Source organism: Astatotilapia calliptera, chromosome 18 (assembly GCF_900246225.1).
Source record: "Astatotilapia calliptera chromosome 18, fAstCal1.2, whole genome shotgun sequence".
NCBI classification, from domain to species: domain Eukaryota; kingdom Metazoa; phylum Chordata; class Actinopteri; order Cichliformes; family Cichlidae; genus Astatotilapia; species Astatotilapia calliptera.
Window position 1 is genome coordinate 29713763 of NC_039319.1, and position 27285 is coordinate 29741047.

At 39.7% G+C, this 27285-nt stretch overlaps 1 protein-coding gene and 1 long non-coding RNA gene across 4 annotated transcripts in view; one reads left to right on the forward strand and one right to left on the reverse strand.

Moving 5' to 3' along the window:
* Nucleotides 1-27285, forward strand: part of LOC113010996 (protein NLRC3-like) — a 309661-nt gene that overhangs the window by 19390 nt on the left and 262986 nt on the right. The gene's annotated exons all lie outside the window — the stretch shown is intronic.
* On the reverse strand, nucleotides 9986-10662 carry LOC113011035 (uncharacterized). The gene is made up of 3 exons (XR_003270426.1): nucleotides 10603-10662; nucleotides 10382-10497; nucleotides 9986-10239 (listed from the first exon to the last, which is right to left on the reverse strand). It is a non-coding gene; the product is annotated as an uncharacterized LOC113011035 (long non-coding RNA).

The window sequence follows — 27285 nt, forward strand, 5'->3', positions numbered from 1 at the left end:
GTTTCATGCTTTTATACATAATAACAGGACACGTGTGATCTGAGCGCTGCTGTGGTTGCTGTGCTGCACGTCTTCATTTAGATAACAGAGACATCTAGTGGTTCAGAGGGAGAACTGCAGGAGGTGGAGCTGTGTTTTAGCATGGAAAACTTTTTATCTTTTAGGCGCAGATACAAATATGACAAGTATCAGTGTGAGATACAAAAGGTCACATCAGTCAGCAGAGGGAACAATGATCACACAGCAATGTAAGAATAGAAACATAACAGTGAATCTGGACATGTATACAGATGGAAGCAAACAAACAGGATGTAACACTACATTAAAGCCACAAATGGGAAGAAAACAAAGCCAAAGGAAAATATATTTGATCTCAGGAATCCAAATCAGATGCTTTAGAGCAGGGGTCGGCAACCCTGGGCACGCGTGTCACAGCTGCCACGTGAAGGGTTAACTGATGGCACGACCATAGCTGGACTGGCCATCGGGCATACTGATGGTAATTTTTCATTTTTATGGGCCGATGAGAGGAAACCAAGAGAGGAAACCAAACCAAAAGAGGAAACCAGCAGATGTCGCCCTAAACAACAGCAGCACGTTTAAGCTTGATCAGCTGTTGTTAGAATTTATTTATTAATTTATTAATTTATTTAACATTAATGAGGTTTTTTAAATGTTTTTGTAACGGTATAAACAATGAAAGATGGCGCATTGGCTGGATGCTGGTCAATGTGTAAAAATAAGTCAGTTGTTTGGTGGTGGCTATGGCGGAGCTTCCACAGAGGCAGCAGGTGGATGAGGGAAAGGGGAGGCAGGAGGAGAGACCCGAGGCGGCCGCCGGTCCGAGTGTCAGGTGAACTGAACTTCAGGTAAGAAGTTATGACCTGCAGTCTATCTGGGTCAGATATAAACCAAGTTTAGGTGGAGTTTATTTTCCTTGTGCTGACTTTTTACAGTCAGTTACAATAACTCGTACTGCTACTAGCTAGCATGACGGAGTTTCTATACAGCTGGGTGGTGCTATGATGTTACTGATAGTGAACTTTACAGTGGCTTACAAAAGTATTTGGCCCCTTGAACTTTCCCACATTTTGTCACATTACAGCCACAAACATGAATCAATTTTATTGGAATTCCACGTGAAAGACCAACACAAAGTGGTGAACACGTGAGAAGTGGAACGAAAATCTTACATGATTCCAAAAATTTTTTACAAATAAATAACTGCAAAGTGGGGTGTGCGTAATTATTCTGTCATGGAAAAACACACTGCCATCAACTTCTGCTTTGTTTTTGTCAAAATCACTGTAATATAATCACTGTACCTTTATATACATGTGACTTGTGTTAATGCTGCTGCCCTCTTGTGGCTAAAGTGTAATTATGTTATTGTTATTAGGGAAAACATTTGAGAGTAACATGAAAAATGAGTCAGCACTTTGGCTTTAGCTTAAGAAATCCTCATTTTTATGTCATCAGTTATATTTGCATGTATTCATTATCATAATTTAACCTTTAATATTGATGTCTTACATTTATTTTGAGTAAATTAGCAATAATTTTATGGTTGTATTAAATAAATGAATGAATGAATTAACTATTTCAGTAATTAATTTAAAAAATGTACATAATCAATTAAAGAAATATATTAATAATAAATTATCCATTAATTTCATTTAAAATAATTCATTATTTATTTACAGCGGGGAAAATAAGTATTTGACACATCAGCATTTTTATCAGTAAGGGGATTTCTAAGTGGACTATTGACACAACATTTCCACCAGATGTTGCCATCAAGCCAAATATTGAAGTCATACAAACAAATCAGAACATTTAAGTATACAAGTTAAACCATAATAAATAAAGTGAAATGACACAGGGAATAAGTATTGAATACATGAAGATAACAAGGGGCAAAATGACATAGAAAGCCAGGAGATCACCTGAAATCTGTCAGTATTGATAGAGAAATCCTGTCCCCTATCAGTACTAATTGATATTAGCTGCTTTAGTCCTAATTGATGGCCTATAAAGGCTCCTCATTACCCAGAAGGCACACAGGAAAGACTTCATGATGGGTAAAAGCAAAGAACTCTCTCAAGATCTTCGTAATCTTATCGTTGAAAAGCATTTTGATGGGAATGGTTATAGGTGCATTTCCAGAATGCTGAATGTTCCTGTGAGCACTGTGGGGGCCATTATCCGGAAATGGAAAGAGCATCAGTTCACCATAAACCAGCCACGATCAGGTGCTCCACGCAAGATCCCTGTCCGAGGAGTCCAAAGAATAATCAGGAGAGTTCTCCAAGAGCCAAGAACCACTCGGACAGAACTTCAGGAAGACCTTGCATCAGCAGGTACTGTTGTTTCAAAGAAAACTATAAGCAATGCACTGAACCGCCATGGCATCCATGCACGCTCACCACGCAAGACTCCATTGCTGAACAAAAAGCATGTCAAGGCTCGGTTAAAATTTGCGCAACAGCATTTGGAGAAGCCTGTGGATTATTGGAAGACTATAGTATGGTCAGATGAAAGCAAAATAGAACTTTTTGGCAGTCATTCTACACACCATGTTTGGAGAAGAAATGGCACTGCTCACCACCCCAAGAACACCATACCAACAGTTAAGTTTGGGGGTGGAAGCATCATGGTTTGGGGCTGCTTTTCAGCAAGGGGTACTGGCAGACTTCATATTATTGAAGGCAGGATGAATGGAGAGATGTACCGGGACATTCTGGATAAAAATCTGCTGCCATCTACCAGGAAGCTAAAAATGAAAAGAGGGTGGACATTTCAGCAAGACAATGATCCCAAACACAAGGCCAAGGAAACAATGAAGTGGTTTCAAAGAAAGAAAATCAAGTTGCTTGAATGGCCCAGTCAATCACCTGACCTAAATCCCATAGAAAATCTATGGAGAGAACTGAAGATTAAAGTTCATAAAAGAGGCCCAAGGAACCTTCAAGATTTAAAGACCGTTTGTGTGGAAGAATGGGCCAGAATCACTCCTGAGCAATGCAGACGACTGGTCTATCCATACAAGAGGCGTCTAGAAGCTGTAATCACCAACAAAGGCTTTTCTACAAAGTATTAAATAAAGTGTGTTCAATACTTATTCCCTGTGTCATTGCACTTTATTTAATATGATTCAACTTGTATACTTAAATGTTCTGATTTGTTTGTATGAATTCAATATTTGGCTTGATGGCAACATCTGGTGGAAATGTTGTGTCAATAGTCCACTTAGAAATCCCCTTACTGATAAAAATGCTGATGTGTCAAATACTTATTTTCCCCGCTGTATATACAATTCAAATTAGTTAATCAATTATTGGTTTGTTTTCTATTTTAATTATTTTACTGACACATTTAATTATTTAATGATGTATTTATTTAATTCACGTTGCTACTCCTGGCCCTGCATCGCTGTTCATAAATACATTTTATTTGTCAGCTTCACCCATCAAAGTCAGGGGGCGGGGTTAATGCTGATCAAGTCAAAACCATTGCTTTGGTCTGGTGGGCGTTCTTTTAGTGGGCTTTTCTGTCACGGCCTGCGTGGCAGACTATGATGAGGGGAAGGAGGACCCAACACGTTCTCACTCCCAACTCGTCAAATGTGTGACGCATGGTCAGGCTCCCTCTGCTTCACTTATTGACGCGCGGGGTACATATGCTTAATAGTTTAACTAGATTTCATTTGTCAGTGTGGGACTGCTGAGTCACCTGAAGAACTCATTCATTCTCCACATGATGTTCATTTACAGAAATGTTTCACAGGAACTGATTCCTCCCAAAGGGTGAACTAGTGTGTTTCAATAGATTACCTCTGTATGAATGTACTTCTTAAATGAAGGCAAGTGTTTGTCCTTTTTTGTTCCTCAGGTACAGTACGTGATATCAAGGGCAGGCGGTCAACACTGGGGAAGACAAGAAGCAGACGTACTTCCAAGAGGGAGCTGCAGTGAGGACACAGCCAGGTTACTGAGGTCAGAATCTGAAACAGCTCAGGTTTATATTTTAGGGGTTATAAAAAATCAAAATGTATTTATAAAGAAACCTTTAAATAATAGTCATAATTATGATTATTATAAGAAATATCAAACATACAGCGTCTCTTTATATTTGTCTCCACGTCGGTTGAGTGTGAAGTGCGCATGAGGGTGGGAATGGATGTTTGTGTTTGTGTGTGCCTGTATGTTTGTATCTATATGTCAGGTTGGGTATCAGACGCCACCTCTCTGGAGACATCTCGGGCCTTCCAAGGTTTGGAGGCCTATCTCCACCCACCACCACTTCCCCTGCCGGTGGCGGACTCCCTCAGGTGTCGGTGCGTTGGTGGTTCTTTGTATCTGGGGGTGGGCGTCCGGGTACACACCGGCTCACTCCTTGGCGGCCGCTTATTGGGGCTCGCTCGGGCCATTTCGGAGGTGGGGTGCCCCCGGCCTCTCGGCCTGGGGCTCGGTCACTCAGGCACAGCTGGCTGCCGGCGGAGCCCACGGGCGCGTCGCTGCAACTCCCCCTGGCTTCTGCTCCGCGGCTGCCGAATGAGCCCTCATCTGGGACTCTCCTTAGCTCTAACTGGGACAGTGGCGCAGCTGCCCCTCTGTGGGTCTTCCTTGGTCTCTTGTGTTCTGGGGGCCTCTGGATGTCTGGAGTTTTGATCTCCTCCATACCAGCTTGATACCATAAAGGACAGGGCTGTGGCTCCCCACACTCCCTAACAGATCATTACATGGAGAAACCTTTGGAATGCACGCATGCTGATCCACACAGGTATGCACACAGGTGTACACATGGGTATTCACAGACGCGGACTAAAGCTTTCTTGGCTGCTGCCTCAAAGCACACTGTGCGCTGTCTATCTTGCGTGCTGAACAATATCGTCTATTATTTAGTAACTATTGATATTTATGACTAGGTAGTTTATTGTGATGGTGCTTTTTTTTCTATTATTGTGTTGCTCTTTGTTGTTTGCTGTCTCCTCTGTTTGTTTGTTTGTTTGTTTTTCTCCATACAGGTGACCCAGGAGTTTTTTTTTTTGTTGTTTGTTTTTTTTCTCCCTTCCCCCCCTTCTCACCGTCTCTTCTCCCCTTAGGTTTTCTTTCTTTCTCTCCCCCTCTTTCTCTCATTCTTTTCCCCCTGTCCTATTTAAAAAAAAAAAAAGAATATCAAACATTTAAGTGGATTTTCTGTTACACATATTGTGTTAGCCCTGCAATAACCTGGCAGCCTGTCTTTGTCCTGTATCACCTGGGATAGGCTTCATCCTCCCGCAACCATGAATTGGATACATGAATTGTATTGAATTGTATTCCAATTATGTAATCTGATCATTTACAAACTCAAGGTATCTAATCAAAATGTAGATACCTTGTATCTACATTTTATCTATATACCTAAGTAATAATTATAAAATTGGAAAGCAGAAATAAGTGTGACATAAATGTAAATGTGTGAGCTGACATAGAGGACAGCTACATGCAGTCTGAAAAACCTTTGTTGTCAAGTTTGCAGGTCTATCAGCACGAGACATTCTTACATAGAAGAGACTGTTAAAGTCTCTAACTCAGTGAAGCATTATTGGTCCCGTCTGTTTGGATAAATATAGTAAGTTGATGTTTGTCCATTTATTGACACATTTTCTTAAGTGCTTATCCAGTTCAGGATCACAGTGGAGCTGCAGCTGGATATGTTCACTAAATAAACCTTACAAAAGTTAACAATAAACCTGCATCTCTGTTCGTTGTTGTCCACAGGATGAGAAAATCAAACTGGAAGACTGTGGAACATGTTAATAAATGTTTGTGTGTTTATGCCTGTGTCTTTCACAGGAGGCGCTGGAAGGTTTCTCTAATAGTTCCTGGTGAATCAAAGCAGAACCATAAAGGTTGCTGGACTGCATGATGTCCTTACCCCTGAGCAGCCATCCTGTTAAAGGAGGAACCAGTTAGAAGCTGTTTTCAAAGTAGCTGATTAGATTTCATCTCAAGTAACCAATTAACTGTTTGTTCGTCTGTTCTGCCACTTAAAGAGCATTTAAGGACGTCTTTCGAGTGTCCAGTTGAATTAATTCTACTGGCTCTCATGGTCATTTGTTATTATAGACATATTTTTCATGTTCATCCAGCTATTTAGTAAATTCTATCTATTTAGTAATATCTGTCAGCTATAAACTTTAATATAAATATAAAAATATCTAAATATCTCCTGTCCTTTATGTTTTAATGATGTAAGTCTGTTATCGTGTTACATTAGCATTCCTCACATATCAATGAGATGCTGTACAGTACAATCCTACTGACACAGCAGAGGGATAACGACGGCTATTCAACATTGTTACACGACACATTCGAGCTGCATGACGCAGACAAAGTGACTAAATCATCTTTTTGTGGTTTATTGTCTTCAAACCAGCAGACAAAGCCGATTGCAGAAGATGTCAGAGAAGAACTTCAGGCTGTGGACTGAAAAGGTATTTTTTTCTTGTTATCAAAGACATTTGGAGTGGCAGCTTCTACAACTGGTTGTGCTAAAGTAAAGCTTACAGTCTAAGAAATCACAGTGTTGATATTCAGCACAAAGAGAAAAGCTCACTTGTTTGAATTTATTTACAATCATAGTTTTATAAATTGTGACTGTAAACAGCTTTTACAGCTGTGATATTGTTTGACACTCGATATCAGGTGATGGGTTTAATTTAAAGGTTTCTGTGTCCCAATGAGCCATTTACACTGACCAGTGTCAGTTTAACTGTAACACATTCATTATTTAGATTCAACAAAGAAATAACTGAATGTAAAAATGGCAGCCCTCAGGCAGGTTTATAGAGATACATGCATGCATTGGCCTGCATTTGTATAGCGCTTTTCTAGTCCATAGGAGCCCAAAGCGCTTTACACTACATTCAGTCATTCACCCATTCACACACACATTCACACACTGGCGATAGCAAGCTACATTTTAGCCACAGCTGCCCTGGGGCGCCCTGACAGCGCATTATGAAATATATGTATCCCAGATAATTGTTATTCATCTAGTCATGGCAGACCCACCCCTTCCTCCCCAGTTAACTGCAACCCAAAAGAACTAGTGGGGCTATTTACACACTCACAGCCAGTGTGGGGTAAAAAGAGCCACCAAAAAGCTGTCAGCCACAGATGTGCTAGAAGAGTTAGAAACTCTACTTATGGAGAAACTTTCTAAGTCTAACAGAGGACAGGTACTCCTGCCCAAATAACATGATATAACCCCACATACAGCCCAGCCATAAAGTGAACCAAGTCATTTAGTTAAAGACACTAATATTAGTGCAGCTACGGTTTGTTCTTGAACATCAGTTCTGTTTTCTACTTTGATCACTTAGACCAAAAAAGTGTTGTTTTCAGATTCTTTCTTTTACATCTATAAACCACCTGCTCATTTTTTATTACAATTAGTTTCACATAAATATTAGTGTTTCCTTTATGATCTTTTAATGCTTACACTACACTGTACATGTCTACATTAAAGACATTTCTGTTACCTGTTTCTGTTGACTCAGAGTTGTGAAATGTTCTTTTATTTGATGCACAATATGAAGTTCATAGTTTTCTTACAAATAAAACTCTAATGACAAACATGAACAGCTGTGCTTATTTCTGAGACATGAGTTTTTGAATGTGTTCATATTTAGACAGTGTGCATCTGTATGCTGAAACTGTAATGGTGAACCTGAGGTGATGGTCAACAGAAGGCAAATATATATCAATATAAAACAATATTGAAGTAATGTCTTTACCCTCTGCAGCGTGTGGACGCTGTGCACGCAATCACCTTATTCACTGTAGTAAACGTGCACCGCTAGCTCACGTGACTGACTGTCTCCATGGTTACATCGTATATTATTAGCTATGTAAACAGCTTCCATAGATACCGCCATAGCTCTCTGCAGCTGTAACACTTTCACACTTTGCAAATCATTTCACGATTTTGATAGTTATGAAGACAGAATATGTTTTTAAGGTCATGCTAGGCGGTTGCTATGGTGGTTGCTGTGGACTTGGCTGGACCGCGTCCGATTCCTGTTATTAGCTGTCCGCCGTAGGAAGGCTGCGTTCCATTTACAAGTAGTGACAGTCTGCCGCAACTCGAACTCAAACCCCGCTTTGTTCTTTAATTATAGGCCTTTTATAGCCGTTCATGACACGCACACACACACATAAAGCACTTTGCCTCACCATGAGAATGCAACTTTACCTAACCTAACCTTAAAGTGTCTGATATAGGATAGAAAAATGAAGCAACCAGAGATTTAATGATGGAGACTCTGGGTTCTGTAGTTCACGTTTTACAGTCCTGAATGACTCTTTGCATATGATTTATTGAAGAGGACTTTAGAATGCACTTTACATTTAGACTGTTGCTGTTTAATTTTTTACATTGTTGCGGTGTTATGTCATGAATAAAGTTCACCTGCTGGGGGTTTGATGGATCAGCTGGACAATACAGTCAAAGACAGACTTCATTCATCATATGCAAGAATCCTAGTTGGATTTCTGTTGTCACTCATGTTTTTGAACCAAATATTGAAAACAATTCTGACAGACTGGATACCTGGTCAGGGTGTACGTTACCTTGTACTCAAGCATCCCAGGACAGAGCCCTGCCCACCATGAGCCTGGGTGGATACGTGGTTATTAATATAAAAGGACCGATACTGAATATGAATATTTCATGAAAATTGAATTATAATACAAATTAGTAATAAGGGTTTCTCTGCGCCCTTATCTACTCCATACTCAGCTGCGGGCAGAGAGGGTGACAGGCGAGGATGGCACTGAAGAGAAGATGCTCGGTTTCTGGAGTCTCCTGGTCCTGTCAGTATTAGTAGGATGCATCTGCTGTGTCTTCTCGTGGATGCTCACCTACCTTGACTCGTTCCAGCCTGGTATGGATTTCCCAACACTGCGGACAGTGGCCCACGTCAGAGACGTTTAGTATTGATTACATATGTCTGAATTGCTAACCCTAACCCTAGCTCAACAGACCACAATGCCCTGGACTGTCAGTATTATTGCATGCTGTGAACATAAGTACCTTTGATCACAGTTTATGTTGTAAAAGAGAAGGAATATTGAAAAAAAGATCAACATTGGGATATTATTTCTTCCAAACTGACCAGAAACATGCTTGTCAGACTCTCACAGCAAAGGATCAGACTCACTGTGCATGACAGCTCAGGCCAATGATGTCTGTTAGATTGTCAGTTGTTTAGTGCTTCTGTACAGTTAGGGTCACGTCTCTATTTCAGAATAATTAATATGCGGAAAACACTAAAAGTTGATTGTCTTCCAATATTCTAGCATAATTAAAAAACTTTGACTTTGTAAGTACATATTATTAGTCCTAATGCCAGTATGAGTCTTCATAACTCCTGCCCCTGAACTTTAAAATTTACCTGATGAAAGATCATTTACAGTGGCATTCTGTCAGGATCATTCTGACTGTAAGATCACTGTATTAATCTGAATCCTTCTGAAATGTGCTGTGAATGAATGCTGATGCAACTCACTGTGGGAAAACTGTTAATAAAATGAATCTGTGACACATGCAACACATTCACAGAGGAAGAGGGCACAAAGGGAGGACACGCAGAGGCTGTGTTGAAGTCAGAAATCCAAATCTTTATTAAAAAACAGGCGGCGGTTACAAACAGGAAGGCAAGCAGTCCATCAAACAGTCTACAGGGTCAAACATACAGAGAATTCAAACAGCAGTAAAAAATAACGACACTGAAAAACTTAAAGCAATGTGAGACGCAATAAAAGGAAGCAGCGCAGTATATTCACTGAATTATCATCAATTACAAAAGAGAAAAACGACGATTTCTAAGGATTATTTTCTTAAATGCAGTTAGTGTGGCTGGTAAAGATGGAAACATACAGAATGTAAACTGTGTGAGTTTGTGAACTTTGTTAGAAACAAATGAGGTAAAAAAACAAAACAGACAAAACACAGAAAGAGGCTCTCAGTATTCATTCATAATTAGAAAGAAACATTCTGGTCGTGGATTTTTACAGTCTTAGTTCCGCTCGCTGTCATCATTATAATCATCATGATCAATGGCGAGGTCCTGAGGTGGGCGGGGCTGTCTCTGGTGATGTCACCATGAAGGAACAGCATCTGGCACGTGTTGGTGAAACATCCCAGTACACTGGTGTAGTTTCCTCTCCAGCTGTTTGACATGTGACACTTGAACATTAAGGGGAAGAAGAAGAAACAGTGTTAGGTCAGGTGACCACATGGTTTCTAAAGTAACTGACAGGAAGTAACCAGGCCGTCAGAAATGGATGGCATGTGTTTAGAGTTACTGGAGTTGGGTAACTGTACTTACCAAAAGCAGCAGCACACAGATGAAGGATCAGATGCTGAATGTTGCAGGAACATGCTCATGTGTGGTGGTCATTCAGTGCTGCAGGTTAGACAGTCCAAGACTGATATGCTGCCCATCTGAGAGTTTGAAAACACACATGCAAAGATTTATTTTGTATTACAGTCAAAGTTGGATGTTCATTTTTGTCCTTTAAAAATGTTTGTGTATTTGAAAGCACTAACATTTAAGGATGACTTGGATCGTCTCCTTTAAAGGGGAGACACGTGTATCCACTGATCCACGTCACTTTACCTGGATGATGACTCCTCCCCCCTCACTCAGAAACACTCCTAATATAACCAAGCAAATAAATAATATTGAAGATTTACTTACATCATTACAAAAACAGCAAAAACTTCTCCCTTTGATTCTATTTCTCCATTCCTGCTGAACATCAGGCAACAAATATCTCAATAAATCACAGTAAAATGTAAAGCACATGTTTTCTCTGCTTTGTCTAACCTCTGCAGAGCCTCTGTCAAGAAAAACACATCTGTAAGCATAAAACAAATATACATTTCATAACACGTCACTGGACAAACCTCGATCAGCTGATTTCCTCTGTGCAGTGCAGACGAGCATCAGTCAGAAAGTTAAGGTGGTGAGATGGACTGGTGCCCTTTGTGACTCTGCTGGTTCTTCTGAGGAAAACCACCGTCTCTCCACACCGTCACCATCTGTGAGCACAAACTGCTGCTCTGCTCTGCCAGCATGTAGGAATCACATATCACACACAGGGGTGACGAAACATCAGAGCTCAACTTTGGATACTTTAGATCAAACAGATCAAAGCAGCTCTTAGTTTCAACAATCAGTGAGCAGACAAACAATGATACCAAACTGATTCTGTATGAATACAATATGGTATTTTCCATACAGGTGTCAAATTAATTTATTAAAACTAATACAGATATATGTATATATATTTTTTTGATAAATTAGTTTGCTAAATAATAAGAATATATATATTTTTTTTCATTTAACAATTGCAACTGAAAGAAATTAAATATTGAACTAAAATATATTGTCACATTCTGAGCATGCTCAGCACGCTGACAGACTTGAAGTTGCTACAGATTTTAAGAAGTGATAATTATAGGGAAGAAACTTCTCTTTTTCATCCGTTTAATCAAACATTTGATGCCTCAGCTGTCTCAGTCTATAGCGTTCTGCAACTACAACTAACCTGAGGCTTGGATTTGGCTGCAGGTGCCCCTGTACATCCTTCTCAGCAGCACACATGTGGGTACCATTTAATCCCACTTCTTCCTGAGCTTTGCTTCATCACAAGACCAAAGGTGGCATCCCGTGTCACAGTCTTATCATCATCCAGAAGAAACATTTGGAGAAACATCATGGAGAAGAAACATTTACGCACCTCCTGGTTTTGTTTTCTGATCCTGCGAAAAGACTGAGGACAACAAAGCCCAGAGAACACGAGATACACAACATCCAACATTCAGACTCAACAGCCTCCATAAATGAAGAGCACCAGGTTGGTTCAGTTATAGTAGATATGAGCATACTTCACATTACTGGGTATGAATAATAATGAGGAGGCAAACTTTGAAGATGCAGAGCATGATGTCCCATCATCAGACTGTAAACAAACATCCACCAGGCTTCTTTGTTGCCAAAATTGATGATTCTCCCATCAGGGATCAGTACCGTGTGTTAACCTGTGGTACAAGCAGCAGTCACTGAAATATTACTGTTTCAGATAAGAAAGCCAGGGTGGGAGGGATCTCTGCAAACTGACTTACCTCTGCAAGTGTGAAGCTCAACAACAATCTGACTCTCCAGTTACAGACAAACAAAAACTCCAGCTGGGAGATAAAAAACGCTGTCTGGGTCCTGCTGGATGTTGCTGGGCAGAGCTCCACATTAGCAGAGTGCTTCTTGGTCCCACTGACCCATGTGGACAGCAACTGTGGAGAACTGTTCTGGAAAACAGAGAAGAGAATTAAAATAACAAAAAGCCAAACAGGATTTCCACAAAGACTCTCTTGGAATCAGCAATCAAAAAAATCACTGGTTCATATTAAATATGAACAGGTTGCTTAAATGTACGCAGTTCAGATCTGATTTAATTTAATTTCCTTCACACAGCACATTCGTCCAGGCTGACAGGTAAACATAGAATTAATCTCAGGTAACATGACTCATAGTAGAGATTCAGTAAGAAAGATTGCAGGCTCTAATATTATTACCACACAATCCAAGGACACACCAACAGCTCAGATTTGTAGAACTATTTAAACAAATGTCTTCTGAATATTCAATTCATGTTCACAGTGGGAGGGTGGAGGGTGTCGTGGATTTTTTTAAATAAAGTCTGCAACACAGAAAGAGCTGTGATCAAGCTTTTTATTACTGCGCCAACACACATCAAACATCACAGTTCAGTCATGTCAGCGCTGCCACAGAGGTCGTGCTCCTGCTCCTTTATGCTTTCCAAGGAAGAGGCAGGAAGTTACAAACTGATCACATCACACTTCACGTGTCTCAGCAGATCAATGGTTATGCTGTTTTGTGGCCTTATCAGCACCTGTAAAGGGAGTTGTTTTCTCAAACTGCTGACGCTGAAGTAAGTTCATCTAGTTTTAGAAACTTTCACTGAACAGTTTATCACAACTAAGCATATGCATAAGCACTTAAATACTTTAAATGAGCATGTTTTAGTGAATTTCTGTAGGCACTGGGAGCTTGGTGGTTGCCTAGGCGACAATATGTCATCTATGTTTTGTTTTTAATTCAGTTTCACTGGTGAAACTAAGAAACAACAGGCTGTAGAGGGACACGTTAACAAAGCTTTACTAACTCTTACTGTCATATCCAGTGTGGACAAATCTGTATAGATTTATATTAATATATTAATCATTCATTTGAATAACCAAGGATGCAAAATAAAAATCACAGGAGAGTTTATGAGACGAGGTCAAGTTCAGAGACACACGTTTAGCAGAGGTGAAGCCTCGAGGACAGCTGGCAGCTACACCCATGTATGACAGCACCCACCTGTCACAAAGAGCAGCCTTTCCATGCCTGACTCTGCATAATTGTCAGCATCCAAGCATTTTAAATGAGCCAGGTGATGAAGATGTCGTGAAGGGTCTGTGGTTAATGTATATAGTGGGTTCATTACATAACTGGATAGGCAACATCTGACAGTCAGTTTAAATAAGATCTTGTTGTATTTGAACACAAATCAGCAAAAACAGGTCTCTCACCGTGCAAATATACAGCTTACGTAAGTTTAGTATGCTCACCGAATGCAGTGTTTAGTGTAGCAGCAGAATTATGACAGTTTATGGAGATGTTCAACGTGAGCCTGCTGCCCAGCTTTAAAAGGAAAATCATTTTAAATTATACATAATAAGTTCTTACCAAAAGAGGAATGCAGACGGAGATGAGCAGAGATCTCTTCTGCAGTTCAGATGCTGCTGTGAGTTCTAGTTCACTTCTGTCACAGAGGAACAAAGTGTGTTTGGATCTGGACACTTTGATTTTTATACTTCTGATCAGCACCACCTCAAATAATCCTTTGCATCCACACCTACATCACTGGCCCACCACTTCTAGGAAACTTTAACACTTCCCTGCTTGTGACTCAGAAAGATAATGCAAATATGATGACCACTGACCACAAGAACCTGCATGTAGATGCAGCCTGTTTTTCCACATCTGGCATTAGAAAAAAAATTAATGCACAAACAAATAGATTTAAAATAAAAAGATGTGTTGGTATATTTTGACCTTTCAAATAAACTATTAACACTTCTTTTTCCCCTTTTTAAGTATAATTTTTGGCAAATAAAGTGAGTGTATTGACCATTTGCAGTTAAAATGTTGAACAATCTTTTTATTTTTGTTTTACTACCAGTTGGTTGTAATAATTTCATATGAGGATTTAAATGGATGTATAACAAAACAAAGGATAAAAGTATATATAAAAGTATATTTAATGAAGCTGATCGAACAACAGTGCAATATGGCATGATGACAGTGTTTACAATTTTGGCAGGAGAACAAAAGATAAATATTATAAAATACAAGACATGAAAATCTCAGAGGTCAGAGGTCGGGGGCCCAGGAAGTCTGACCCGCAGATTCCAGGTCTGACTTCGAGTACATAAAATATCATCTTTCTTGTGGGGAAGGAGCCTGAGTTAGAGCAGGAAGTTACACCATATTGATATTGTTGGGGTAGCCTCAATGCCAGTGTTGGACTCTCCAGTTTCCTTGAAGGAGGTTTGACTTTGTGCCATCGTTGGCTGGACTCTGTGCTCATTGATATCCCCGTATCAGTGAGTTAAGACACCATGCATTTATTTTCTGTGTGGCACACAACAAGAAAACAAGCCAAGAGAGAACACATCAGCCTCCAATGACAGTTTATTAAAAGGTTTATTGGAGGTTATTTGTTGTGTTATTGAACCTGTGTGCTAATGAAAGAGTGTCCTTAATAAACGTACTCCATAAGGAAGTGTGTTCACAAGTGCACAGAACACATTAGGGCACAGGTCAATGATCGATTTTACAATTGTATTGTCAGATCGATGGACACTTTCGGATACTTGGATATTCAGGTGATTAGAGGAGCAGAGATGATCAGCTGATCAGGATTTGGTGGTGTGTTGGATCAGGTGGTGGAGAGATACAGGACAGGCCTGACATACACAAACGTATAGTGAAGGTGCAGAGGCTCAGATCTGTGACATCGTTAAGTCCCAGCTCAGTGTCCATATTTAGATGTAACAGTGCTATAGACTTTACCTGACAACTTGTATGAGTAATGTTTTCATCTCAGGCATGTAAATTTCATTTGTGAATATATTTTTAATACTTGTACAACAGATTTTTTTGAGTGTTAAATAGAAATTATATGCTGACACTGAAGTGATGGGTCGCACTCTTTAGTTCACCCCTGCTCTCGAAACAATGTAGGTGGTCCAATTAACATATTTACATTTTTTCATTTGCTTTTGCTGTTTCACTTGCAAAATATTTCCAGTGTGACATTTGATCAGGTCTTGTAAACCTTGTCGTTAACCAAGCAGTCACTCCCAGGCTGCTGTGCTGATCACCGGATCTTAACTTAATTGTCACAGTGCACTCAGAACAAAACAGCCATGCAGAGATATGAGTCACAGTGACATTAAAACTGATGAAGACCGTCGTCGTTAGAACCAGCAAACTGAACGAACTAAAAAAGATCATCTAAATTCAACTGGTCTAAAATATCAGGATCTCAGTGTTAAGTCCATATTTTTGAAGTAGAAGCTTTTACTGGTTTTACTTAAGAAAAAGAAATAATAAGGAATTGTTTTGGAATTTGTCCAGGTTAACAGATGAAATCATGTTCAGTGCTTTGTCCTGTCAGTAAACACAGATTCTTTATTTGCACTGAATGGGACAGCATATAATTTCACTGCTTTTGGCGTAATGACAATAAAAGATCGTTTCAAAGTCTGACCTGCAAAGCCCGTCCACCCAGTGTCCTCCTCAGTCATGCTGGTTGCATGATTGCTGTAGAAGTGCTAAACTACTGTGACCTGATTAATTGAACTGAGCTCACACTGCAATAACTAATCAGTGAGGTGGTAGTTTAAGTACTTCATTACCAAAATGTATAAATGAAGTACATCTGAAGATGTTGGGGAAGAAGGACTTCACCGGGTGGGCCTGGACCCCTGAGGCCTGTCCCTGTGCCGACCTCGTCTGAGTCTAATAGTTTAATAGATTCAGTTTAATTTAATGTTAAGTTGAACTGGAGTTAACCACAATCCTTTACTCTTCCAACTCCTCTACTTTGTCTAACAGTTAGCTTAGCTTAGCCAAGTTTTCTTTGCAAAATTGCTAATTGCATGGTTTCAAATTGCAGTTTTGATTTTAAGTCGACTAATTGTTCAGACCTGCTCTGGGGCCTGTCTGAAGTATTAAATTGACATATATTTGTCTCAACACCTACGCAGGAGAACTTTTTTGTAAGTGTGAAATGGAAAATAGAAGAAGAAGTAGAGATGTGGGTGTTCCTATTTACATATTTTTATTTTGTGTTTCTTTAGCCAAACATGTTATTTGATCAGAGCACCTGCCTGTACACCTGCTGTTAACCAAGCAGTTATTTTCAAGCTGCTACACTGATCACAAAGTCATGACATATGAATGACAGGAAGTGTCCAGTGTCACGTAGCGATATTAATGACAACAATGATGGGTCAAAGCAACATATGATGAACATTTATTACGATATCCTGATAAATGTAATGCAGCGGGATAACTTCTACAGTTATTATGTTAGTGATGATGCCTCTTTGCTTTTCATTTATTCACAGCTTTGTGGCGTACGATGGAGTGTCAGGGCCACATTAAGATGATAACCTGCCACGGCTGCAGTACCTCTACAACACGGCTTGTGTCGATGATTTAGTGAAGCAAACTGATCAGCTGTCTCATTGTGTCTTTTGTGTGTTTGGTTTTGTGTTTTCAATGAACTGAAAGCCCTCTTTAATGCACGAGGGTGTGACCATCCACATTCTCTCATCTGTCCAGTGTCAGCCATTCATTTTGTGCAAATGGTCAAGTCTTCCAAGTGTGCGTGCTTTTCCTTCTGACCAGATGCAGCTTTTTGCACCATAACTTTATTGTCCTGATACTGATCCCCACACTGTGTATGTGCACTAAAACAGCAATCATTTCACTGCTCAGGTTACAAAATGTCATAAGATGCTGCATGGCCGTACAAGATAGACTTTGGTTAGCAACAACTCTCTGAGGCCTCAGCTGTGAAGCAGAACGCTGTCTTATCCAGCTAACTTCAAGAGCCAAGTTATCCTTTGAACCTAATCTGCTCCAAAGCAATTTTTGTTCCAAATGTGAGATCACCAGGTACAAAATCACCACCTACTAACCAGTAAGACCAAAAAAAGAACAAAATAAATAAAATCCCCGATCCTGGAAGGTCCCTCAGACAGCTGTGTGCAGAGAGTAGGAGGGTGTAATATTTTTCAGCAGAGTCTGACGTCTTTGTCTTTCCATGATGAGCAACGATAATGAACATAGGTTCTCTACAACTTTACTGTTTTGGAAGTATTAATATATGATCCTAAAGCAGGACACCTGCACTGTAATTAATGACCTCACATCACATGTTTAAATTATGCTTTTACATTTAACCTTTTAATCAGACCAACAACAAGCTCATACTCAATTTTAGCAGCAGCCATTGTGACACTGATGATAAAACTTGTGTAAAATTGCAAAACTGTAAAAAGAAATTAAAAAACAAAAAAGCATTTTTGTAGCTCAATGTTGAAATTACAGGTAACTTCACAGGTTGGCTGTTTCACCTGTAACACTTCAAAATAACACGGTAAGGTTTAATAGGTTATAAGAAATATACTCTGAGCCCTGTGCAGTGTTGTGCTAATAAGAGACGTTTTGTGTGTGCAGTGAACCAGTAAGTTTTGTATTTCATAATTTATTGAGTTTCTATTATCCTTTCTGACCTGCGTTAATGAAGCAGCCATTAAAGCACCATGTCCGCTATAATAGTTCTGTAGTTTGATGCTTGAGTCGTTGCAGACTTGTTGAAACTCCCTCACCCGTCAAAGCAGCGTCTTTGTTATTCGAGTCCAGCAGATGGCAGTGTTTCACTGTCTCACGGCTGTCTGAAGCTTCAGCTGGATTATCCGTTTGCTATGTTTGCCATGTTACAGTGGGGAGGAAAAACTCCCTTTTAACAGGAATATCTAGACATGAGTGATTACTGCAGTGGGGCACTATCTGTGCTATCTATAAGAAATGTTAGCAACAATAAAACTGAGGATCAGGGCTCCATTTCACTCCAGTGTTCAGTGGCATTTTAAAAGAGTGAATACCGACGCTGAATGTCTTTGTAAAGCAAAAGCACTTTGTTAGCCTTTACAGAGCAAAGCTATGGATCAATGTGCAGTGAAGAAAAATCGAGGTGGCCAGTCTGTCCTTTCCTAACCAATCACAGAGCTCCTTACATTGCACCATGTGGCTAATTTGCGTTTTACTGATATTGCTGGGCTGCTGTCAATCATTTTGTCTTTATATTACAACAGAGCATTGACCTTTAACCTGTTTAATTCATACTGAGTATTTAAAAAAATGTATTGTCATAATAAATTCTGCCTCACTGAAACACCATTTTGCATCAGCCTCTTTCACCTGACTTGTCACTGATGATATCACTGCATGAGCAGGCGAGCGGTAGCGGCGGGGGGGTGTAGGTGAAGCTCGTGAAGAACAAAATTCTGTACGAGCGGATGCAGTGAGTCCAATAACCAGGGGTAACTGGAAATAAGGTGTTGTAGGTTGGCTTCCACAGTGTAAAGAGACGCTTCTCCCTCATGCTCTAACAGCTGGTAAATCAATTTAGAAGCAGAGTCGATAACGGCCTCCTGAAGCTCCCTAGGTGGGGTGACTGCCGCTGGATCCATATCTGGCTGGTCCGTACTGTCACGGCGGGTGAGGAGAGCCGTGTGAAAATAATAAATGAGGATCCAATCGCAGGCAGTAGTGGAGAAGTGAAGGTGGTTTATTGAACACAAAAATAAATATGGACAAACAGCAAATGGAGCACGAACTAAACTAGACTGGAAACAACTAAACTACAGAGCACAAACACACGGGTGAGACATGGTGGATACACAGACGGACCAGCAACTACAATGACAGAGGACACGACTTAAATACACAGAGAAACACAGGGGAATTATACACAGGTGGTGGACACAGCTGGGAATAATCACCAAGACGAGACAGAGGTAAAACTGAACACACTCACATGAGACGCAGACCTTCACAATAAAACAGGAACAAGAAACCATCACACTAAGACGCAGACTCGACATAGAGAGAGAGACAGAAAATGACACATGGAACTAAAGTAAACCTGCAAAAACATGACAACTCAAAATACTGGGTCAAACTGAGCCAGAACCGTGACAGATTTTCTATAATGTTTTGCTTGAGCATGTCCTGCTTTTCTGTAATGTTATTTCTACAGTTTTAGCAGTTCTTCTCGAGGGAAAGAGAAAGATGTAAAAATCTTATACGTTATATATGTTAAATAACATGTGTAGTGCTCACATGTAATGCAGATGTTAGCTTTGATCTAACCAATAAATCCTGATTGGATGTTGTTAGCGTTAGCACTTGTGTTTGCTTCCCTGCTGTACAACAGCATTACCAAAATACAACTGAAGAAACAAACTCAGTTATGAAAAGTTTGTGTTCAGTTTGCAGTCGCTGAAAATAATTACACCTTTGGGAATGACATGGAAATGCTCCCACACTAAAGATTGGGTTTTGTTTTGGGGATTTTCCATCTTAATTTATCTGTCTTATTTGGCTACATCTACGACACTGCTATGCTCTCTCTTGCCTATGTTTTCGTGGCTGCTGCTATCTGTATTTTAATATATATATATATATGCAATGAAAATTCCCGTCTCGCCCCTCCCGGCAGTCTGTATACTTTAAGCTCGGGTAGTTTTTACACAGGATACGGGAGGATTACTGAGAAGAACCTAAGCAAACACGTGACAAGTTTTCAACAGGAATGAATGACAGTAAAAATGTTACCTCACAGATCGTTTTCATGCCATCAGTAATGAGCTGGTTTCAGCTGGACTGGACACACTCAAATGGCAAAGAAGGTTGTGTAGCCTTTGCAGAGAAGATGAAATGCATTCATGTAAATCAAAATGCATCTTTTAATTGAGGGAGAGGTTTGTCAGAGATATTATTCTCATAATGTACCTTTGTCCCAGCTGATTACCTTCATTAAACAGCAGGTTGCAAAAAACCTCTTGTGTACCTCTTTTCAACCACTGGGAGGCGCTACAGCTTCATTCCTTTCACACTAAGGCAGCGATAGGGAACTCCAGGCCTCGAGGGCCGGTGTCCCTGCAGGTTTTAGACGTTCCCTACCCCTGCACTAAGGCCTTTGAAATCTTCATTAACACTGAGCTTGAAATTTCTATCAGTCGAATGCAAAGGAGTCCTGTGGTTGTAGGACAGAGGTAGGGAACGTTAATCTGCCATCATTTAGATTATATGACAACAACCTTCAAATCTGAAGTCTCAGAAATCTGCTTCATGTACAAGTTCCTCCAATAATCAGGGCTAATATCACCAAATTGTACATAAACAGACTTTTACATGTTAAATATTTCTCAAATATGGGGAAAAAAACAATATAAAATACGATATTATTAACAAAATATCTTAAGATACAGCTACAAATTGCTTGAAAGATTTGCAATGAAATATATAAAACAGCTTTATTGTCAGTGAGGACAAAGTTATAGTGATGCTGTGCTGGAGTGTTCAAAAGAAGACAGAGACATGAAGTATAAATATTGTATAATATTAAATATAAGAAAGAACAAAGTTATAAAAACATTAATAATTGAAATCTGCAACAATATTCACATAAAGTGTAAAATACAGAGTTAACTGTTTAATAGGTAAAGTTTAGGTCTTGCAGTCGAACAATGATCCCAAACACAGCAGCAAATCTACAGCAGAATAGCTGAAAAGCAAAGTCCAGACCTCAACCTGGGACATTCAGAGAGCTGTGCTTAAATAAATGCCCACAAACCTCAAAGAACTGAAGCAACGTTGTAATGAAGAGTGGGCCAACATTCCTCCACAACAATATGAGAGACTGATAAAGTCAAGCAGAAAACAATTACCTCACATTTGTGCTGCTAGAAGTGTTTCTAGTTATTCACAGGACTGTAGTTTGAATTTAAAGAAATGTGAAAGTGCACTGAAATTAACATAAAGTTATTGCAATTTTTAAAAAAAATCAAGAAATCTAAGAGGAAGAAACAATGTAAACCACACAATTGTTTTCCTTATATTCTCCACACGGCAATGCACAGAACAGACATAAAATATTTGCATTTATCAATAGAAAATATACAATTTTTCCATAGTCATAGCCAGGCCCGATTACTGCCAAACCTGTGCTGAATCAATCACTTAAACAGGACCTGTCTGACAAAGCAGAGAAGACCAAAAGATCCTCAAAAACTACACATCATGGCGCAATCCAAGGAAATTCAGAAGCAAATAAGAAACAAAGTAATTGAGATCTCTCAGTCTGGAGATGCAACGTCAAGATGAACAGAATCCAGTTTCTGGGATCCTGAAGGAGAATGTCTGGCATCTGTTCACGACCACAAGCTGAAGTGCACTTGATCCAAAGCACACCGACAAGTCCACCTCTAAGCAGCTTAAGTAAAACAAAATAAAGACTTTGGAATGGCTTAGCCAAAGTTCATACGTGAATCTGATTGAGGTGCTGTGACCTTGGAAAGGTGGTTCATACTCAAAAACCCTCCAGTGTGGCTGAATTACAACAATTTTGCAAAGATGAGTGGGCAGAAATTCTTCCACCACCTCGTAAAGGACTCATTGCCAGTTATCCCAAACGCTTTATTGCAGATGTTTCTACTCAGGGTGGCCCAACCAGTTATTAGGTTTAGGGGGCAATCACTTTTTCCACACAGGGCCATAATAATGGCCGCCTTAATAATAAATGCCTTGATTTAGGAACTACTTTTAATGTTTACTTGTGCTATTTTGCAAAAAATAAAATCTCTGCAAAAACATCAAAACTGCTGACCATCTGACCTCAATATGAAATTATTAATCTTTTGACAAAAAACATTTAGATTTGTAAAAATAAAGAAACCATAGAGGAACAAACAATGTTGTTTGCTACGTTCTAACATGGCAATCTAAATAACAGTAATGCAAACATATATATTTATCAATAAAAACAGATCGCCTTTTCACTGTTACAAAAGTCAAGTATATCAATGTTTGTTCAGCTTTCATAAATGTAAGTTTATAAGTACATAGTACATTTTTTGGTAAAGTCCAACTTCTTTTAATACATGCAACACATTTCAGAACATTTGGGACAGAGACAACAAAAGACTGGAAATACTTTGTAAAAATCTGGTGAAACACTTTAAAGCCAGTGGGATTAAATGGGAAACATAAAATTTAATACTAGACAAAGACCGATTGAATCATGAAGCAAAGAATTAATAACTAAATCACAAGTAGAAAATGTTATGCAGATATTATTGGATAGATTTTGGTGTAGAAAAAAATGACAAGAAATGAAAAATGAAAGTTATCTGGTCTTTTTCTTTAAAGAGTAGCCTACTGCAGAGCAGCAACACTGACAAAGACCATCATCACCAATACTGCAGCTAATACAATGATCCAGGAGGAAACTTGAAAAAGCAGAAAAAATGTGACACTGATCAAAATGAATACATCAATTATTGATCAAAGAGAAAATGCATACTACCACAATGCATTGTTATTGCATCTCAGTTTCTCACCATCACTGATAATCTGACGTCTGCTGGACCTCAGGAATCGTCTCCATCACCTCTCTGTGAGGAGCAGAGAGCACTCGTGCTGCACATCCCACCTGTGTGCTGTGTTTACGTGAACCTGAGAGCACAGCTGTAGTGGTGACAGTGAATGTAGCGTTGGTGTTGGACACACTGACAGTGTTGTACTGTGAGAAGCTGAGGTGTTGTTGTGAGACACTGAGTGTTACAGTGGGAGCAGGTCGACCAGTGGCTGAACAGGAAACAACCCACTCTTCAGCAGAGTTTGACTCTCTGACATCAACAACAGGTTCATGCAGCTCTGTGAAGGATCAGGAGATATAAAATAAGGAGTATATTGTTAAAGATACATTGACTTCTAACACATGTAACGCATTAAGGTAAAATTTCTTACCATAAGGATGTGTTACACGATTTATAAACCCCAGTTTGTTCATTATTTGTTCATTATTCATAACTATATACTTAATTTTTTAAAAATTAAGTGTTTTTGGTCAAATGGAATTTCTTTTTGGGTAATTTTAGCCCCTTTTAGCCCTCTGCCAAAATGTTTTAACCTTTCTGTCTCTAACAGTAAAACATCGTTCCTTTATCTTCTGTGTCTGGTGTGTTGGTCAGGATTAGCTAGCTTGGCAAAAAGTTCACATTAAACAGTTAAAGTGTGTTACTGTGAGGTGTGTGTTCGTACTATGAGTCACAGCTGGAGTTTTCTTGTGGGTGAAGGTTTTTCACCTCGCTGTCATTCTTGCATAAAAGTGTTTGACCCCTTCAGAAAAAAAACCCCCGAAATTTGGGATTGTTTTTGGTTTTGTTCATTGTGTGTATTTGTTTCTACTTTTTACTTTTTCTTTTACTGTGTACAGCACTTTGGTCAACCTGTGTTGTTTTTAGACATGGTTATTGATTGATTGATATGTCTTTGATTAAAATACAGCCTACTCCACATCCTCCAAGTTACAGAGAAGAGGAACCATCTGGGGTGAACTTGTGCACTTGGTATTGGCTGTCATGGTCCCTGTGCCTCTCCGGCTCGCTCATGTTGGCCACAGGTTTGTTTTGTTTTCTCTCCTGCTTCCCTGGGTGGAGCTCATTGTGGGCTCTCACCCTTGGCCCACGTATCTGCGGTGATTTCTACACCTGTTGCTGATCAGGCGGCGTCCCCCTTGCCTATTTAACGCTGCGGCACGGAGTATTCGGCACTGGAATGTTGAACCTCCCATGTTCGTGCTCTCAGCTCTCCTAAGACAAACTCTCAGTGTTGTGTGGCGTATTGATCTAATTGGACTCTTTGTGTTTAGATCTCCCCGGAACTGGTGGCGGACCCTGACCTGTGATCCCTGTGTGTGTCAACATAAGTGGAAATTGGAGCGAGAGTGGCTGTGGAGAAGCACGTGTGCGTAAGAAGAGGAGTGGCGGAGTTTGGGCCGAGTGGGGAGCGAGTGTGGATTCCTTCCCCTGGAGCCCTGAAGCCCTGCCCCATTCACTGTATATACACATCACTGTGGTTTCCCTTCTGTGTTAATAACTTGTCAACCCTTTGCTTGCCAGAACGCTGCCTGCGTCTGAATCCATCTGTTAGCCCTGACATTGGATACCTGGAAATCAGTGAAGGGACCATTAATGCTTAAACTTGTACACAGGTTTGAGAGCAACCACCCAAAAGCTTCTGCTAATAAACACTAGTCTGTGTTTGTGATGCAAATGTTTCTGGCTGTGTTCACAAACATTTAGTAAGGTGAGTGAGGAATATTAATACTTATTATTAGATCATTAGCAGACTGTAGAACTTGACTGCACGCCAAGGTGGCAGTTCAGCCATTTGATTCATGTTGCAGCAGCTCATGAGTGAATGAACATCGTGCAATAAAAGTACTTCTAGAAGTACATTTTTGCAAAAACGTACATTGTGGAGGAATGTAGGGAAGACACGAGGGAGCCCAATATTTTACTCAAACGTTAATCGCTGCATCACACAACTCAACATTCAAAGCGCCAAAACCTAACCCTCTCACTTCCTGTTACACTGGGTACGAGTGGAGCTACCTGGTGGTATGTACTTACATTTATTTAAATTTACTTGAGTAGGGTAGAGTCATGCTAATGACCTAATAATTTTATTCAGGTGTGTTGCAGCAGAGATACATTTCAAAGCTTCAAGACGCTGGCTCTCAAGGCCTGGAGTTTGACACCCCTGCTTTACACAAAGATGGGTTAAATCACAGTGCAAAGAATGAATGAATAAATTAAATATAAAAAATAAATAATTATTAAATAGTCTTACACATCAATGTCATTGGTTGACTTTTGAAGTATTTGAATCCTTATTGGGTTCCCTGAGTGACAGAAGGATTAAAACACTTTAAAATCAGTACTGAAAATATGTGCAGACATTACTAGATAGATTTAGGGTTAGAATCAATAAATCACTATCATGTTAATAAGATAAGACACATTACAAACGACATACTAGAAAGTGAAAAGGTAACTTTTCACTTTCTAGTATGTCGTACATCTAGTACATCTCTTCTCGCCTCGGGAGCGAGAAGAGATGAACCCGGCCACACTGAATTGAAGGGTGTTTGTGAGTTCATTATTCTAATGACCTCATCAGGGGGAATTGTTAGATTCTAATATTATTTTATGCCATGTTATACCCCTAATTAAAGATTGAGAATTATTATGTAGTTTTAGTTTTGCATTATTCTCCTGAATTAGAAGAAGCTGATAACTATTGCATTAGTTAAACTCATTTGCATTACATTAAACTGCTGACTTGTTGTGAATGAATGATATTGTTTTATGATGCATTATACTGCTGAGTTATAAGAAATACTGTTTGCAGAAAAGTCATTGCCTTATTTGTCTGATTAGAAGAGAACAGAACATGCTGGAGTTTTCTGCCCCATCTCAGCAGGAGCAGATAAACGGGGAGCCAAGGTCGTAGCTTAGGCGCTGTGTGAGAGAAAGCATGTGAATGTTTAGGCTTTTTATGATTAGGTGGAGGCACCAGAGGCTATAAGAGTTTGAGCAATACTCCACCATTTTGAGATCTGATGCTGTCTGCATCAGTGTCCATCTCCCACGTGTGTGATCATTAAAATCATCGTTTGACTCAACCCGACCGGACCAGTGTTGTTATTGTGGTTTTTCTCTTGTCTCCACCCCCAATATTTGAACTCGTAACACTCTGTAACTGTTAGCTAGGCAATTTCACATTTGTGTCTTTTTGTGGAATCAGTGTGTTTGAACAACACAAATTCTGCCTTTTCTAATTTTGAAAGACTGAGCATGATATAAACAAAATAAATCTGATCTGTTCCTCTACAAATCTGGACAAATCTCAGATTCTGAAGTTCTCAGCACTTACATTTTGTCCTCTCTACACTTCTGCTGACAACTGACATGTGATGTGTTTGTACAGCGTCCTCTGTCGGTTTTTAACAAACTAACAAATTATCCAACAGAAGAGTATACCTTTGAGACAATGGTGTAAGTCTACTTTGCAAACTGAGAGGATGGATGAGATGATGGTGCAGGTTTCCAGTCTTAATTCAGTCTTGTTGCCACATTGTGGTCACCTGTCACCTTACTTTTGCTGTGGGAATTATGAAATGATAGCTAGACTTTAGCTTGCCTGTAGTGGCATGAAATGATCCTTTAGAAAATAGTTATAAATGTATTAGTTCCCAACATTGTACATTGCTGAATCATTATTTTTACTGAAAGTCTGTTCAGTTTCCAAAACTAAAAATAAAATTGAGTGTGACTCGCCGGCACATTACAGTGAGACTCTCCAGAAAAGATATCTCAAACAAAATATGACAGAATTTCAAAAACCTTAGTGGATCCCAAAGAGCTTACTAAAATTTAATGTTTGCTTTGATTCCTGCTTTGCTCACTCTTGGCGTTCTCTCCATGAGGTTCATGAGGTCATCACCTGAAATGAGGAAATAACCTGAGGATCCAGATGTGAACAGCTGTCTGATCTTCAGCAGAGTCCAGACTACACGGATGGAACTGAGGTAGTAGAGTGATGGAGTGAGGGTGGTGCTGTCAGCAGTATTGTACTAAACACAGTCAGTATGAAACAAAGATCCAGTGTTTCCTGTAAAGCTGCAGCTTCTCAGTGAAGCTGTGAGAGGAGAATGGTGACAGGCTTCAGGATTGGACACAAACACTTTCTGTTTCTGCCATTATGGCCAATAGTAACAGCTGACACCCATGATCAAACCTGTCAACAGCCAATCAGCTCTCTGAACAAAGCAGCACACCAGACCAATGATCCATTGATTTCCAAGTTTAAAGCAGTGAAGAACACAGTCTGTAGTGGAGAAGAATTTAGTGAGAGCAGATGTTTGGATGGAATTCCTCCAGTTAACAGCTGGAACCGTCCATCTGGATTGTTGGGCTTGTTGTTGGGGTTCCTACAGAGCTCAGAGTGGACAC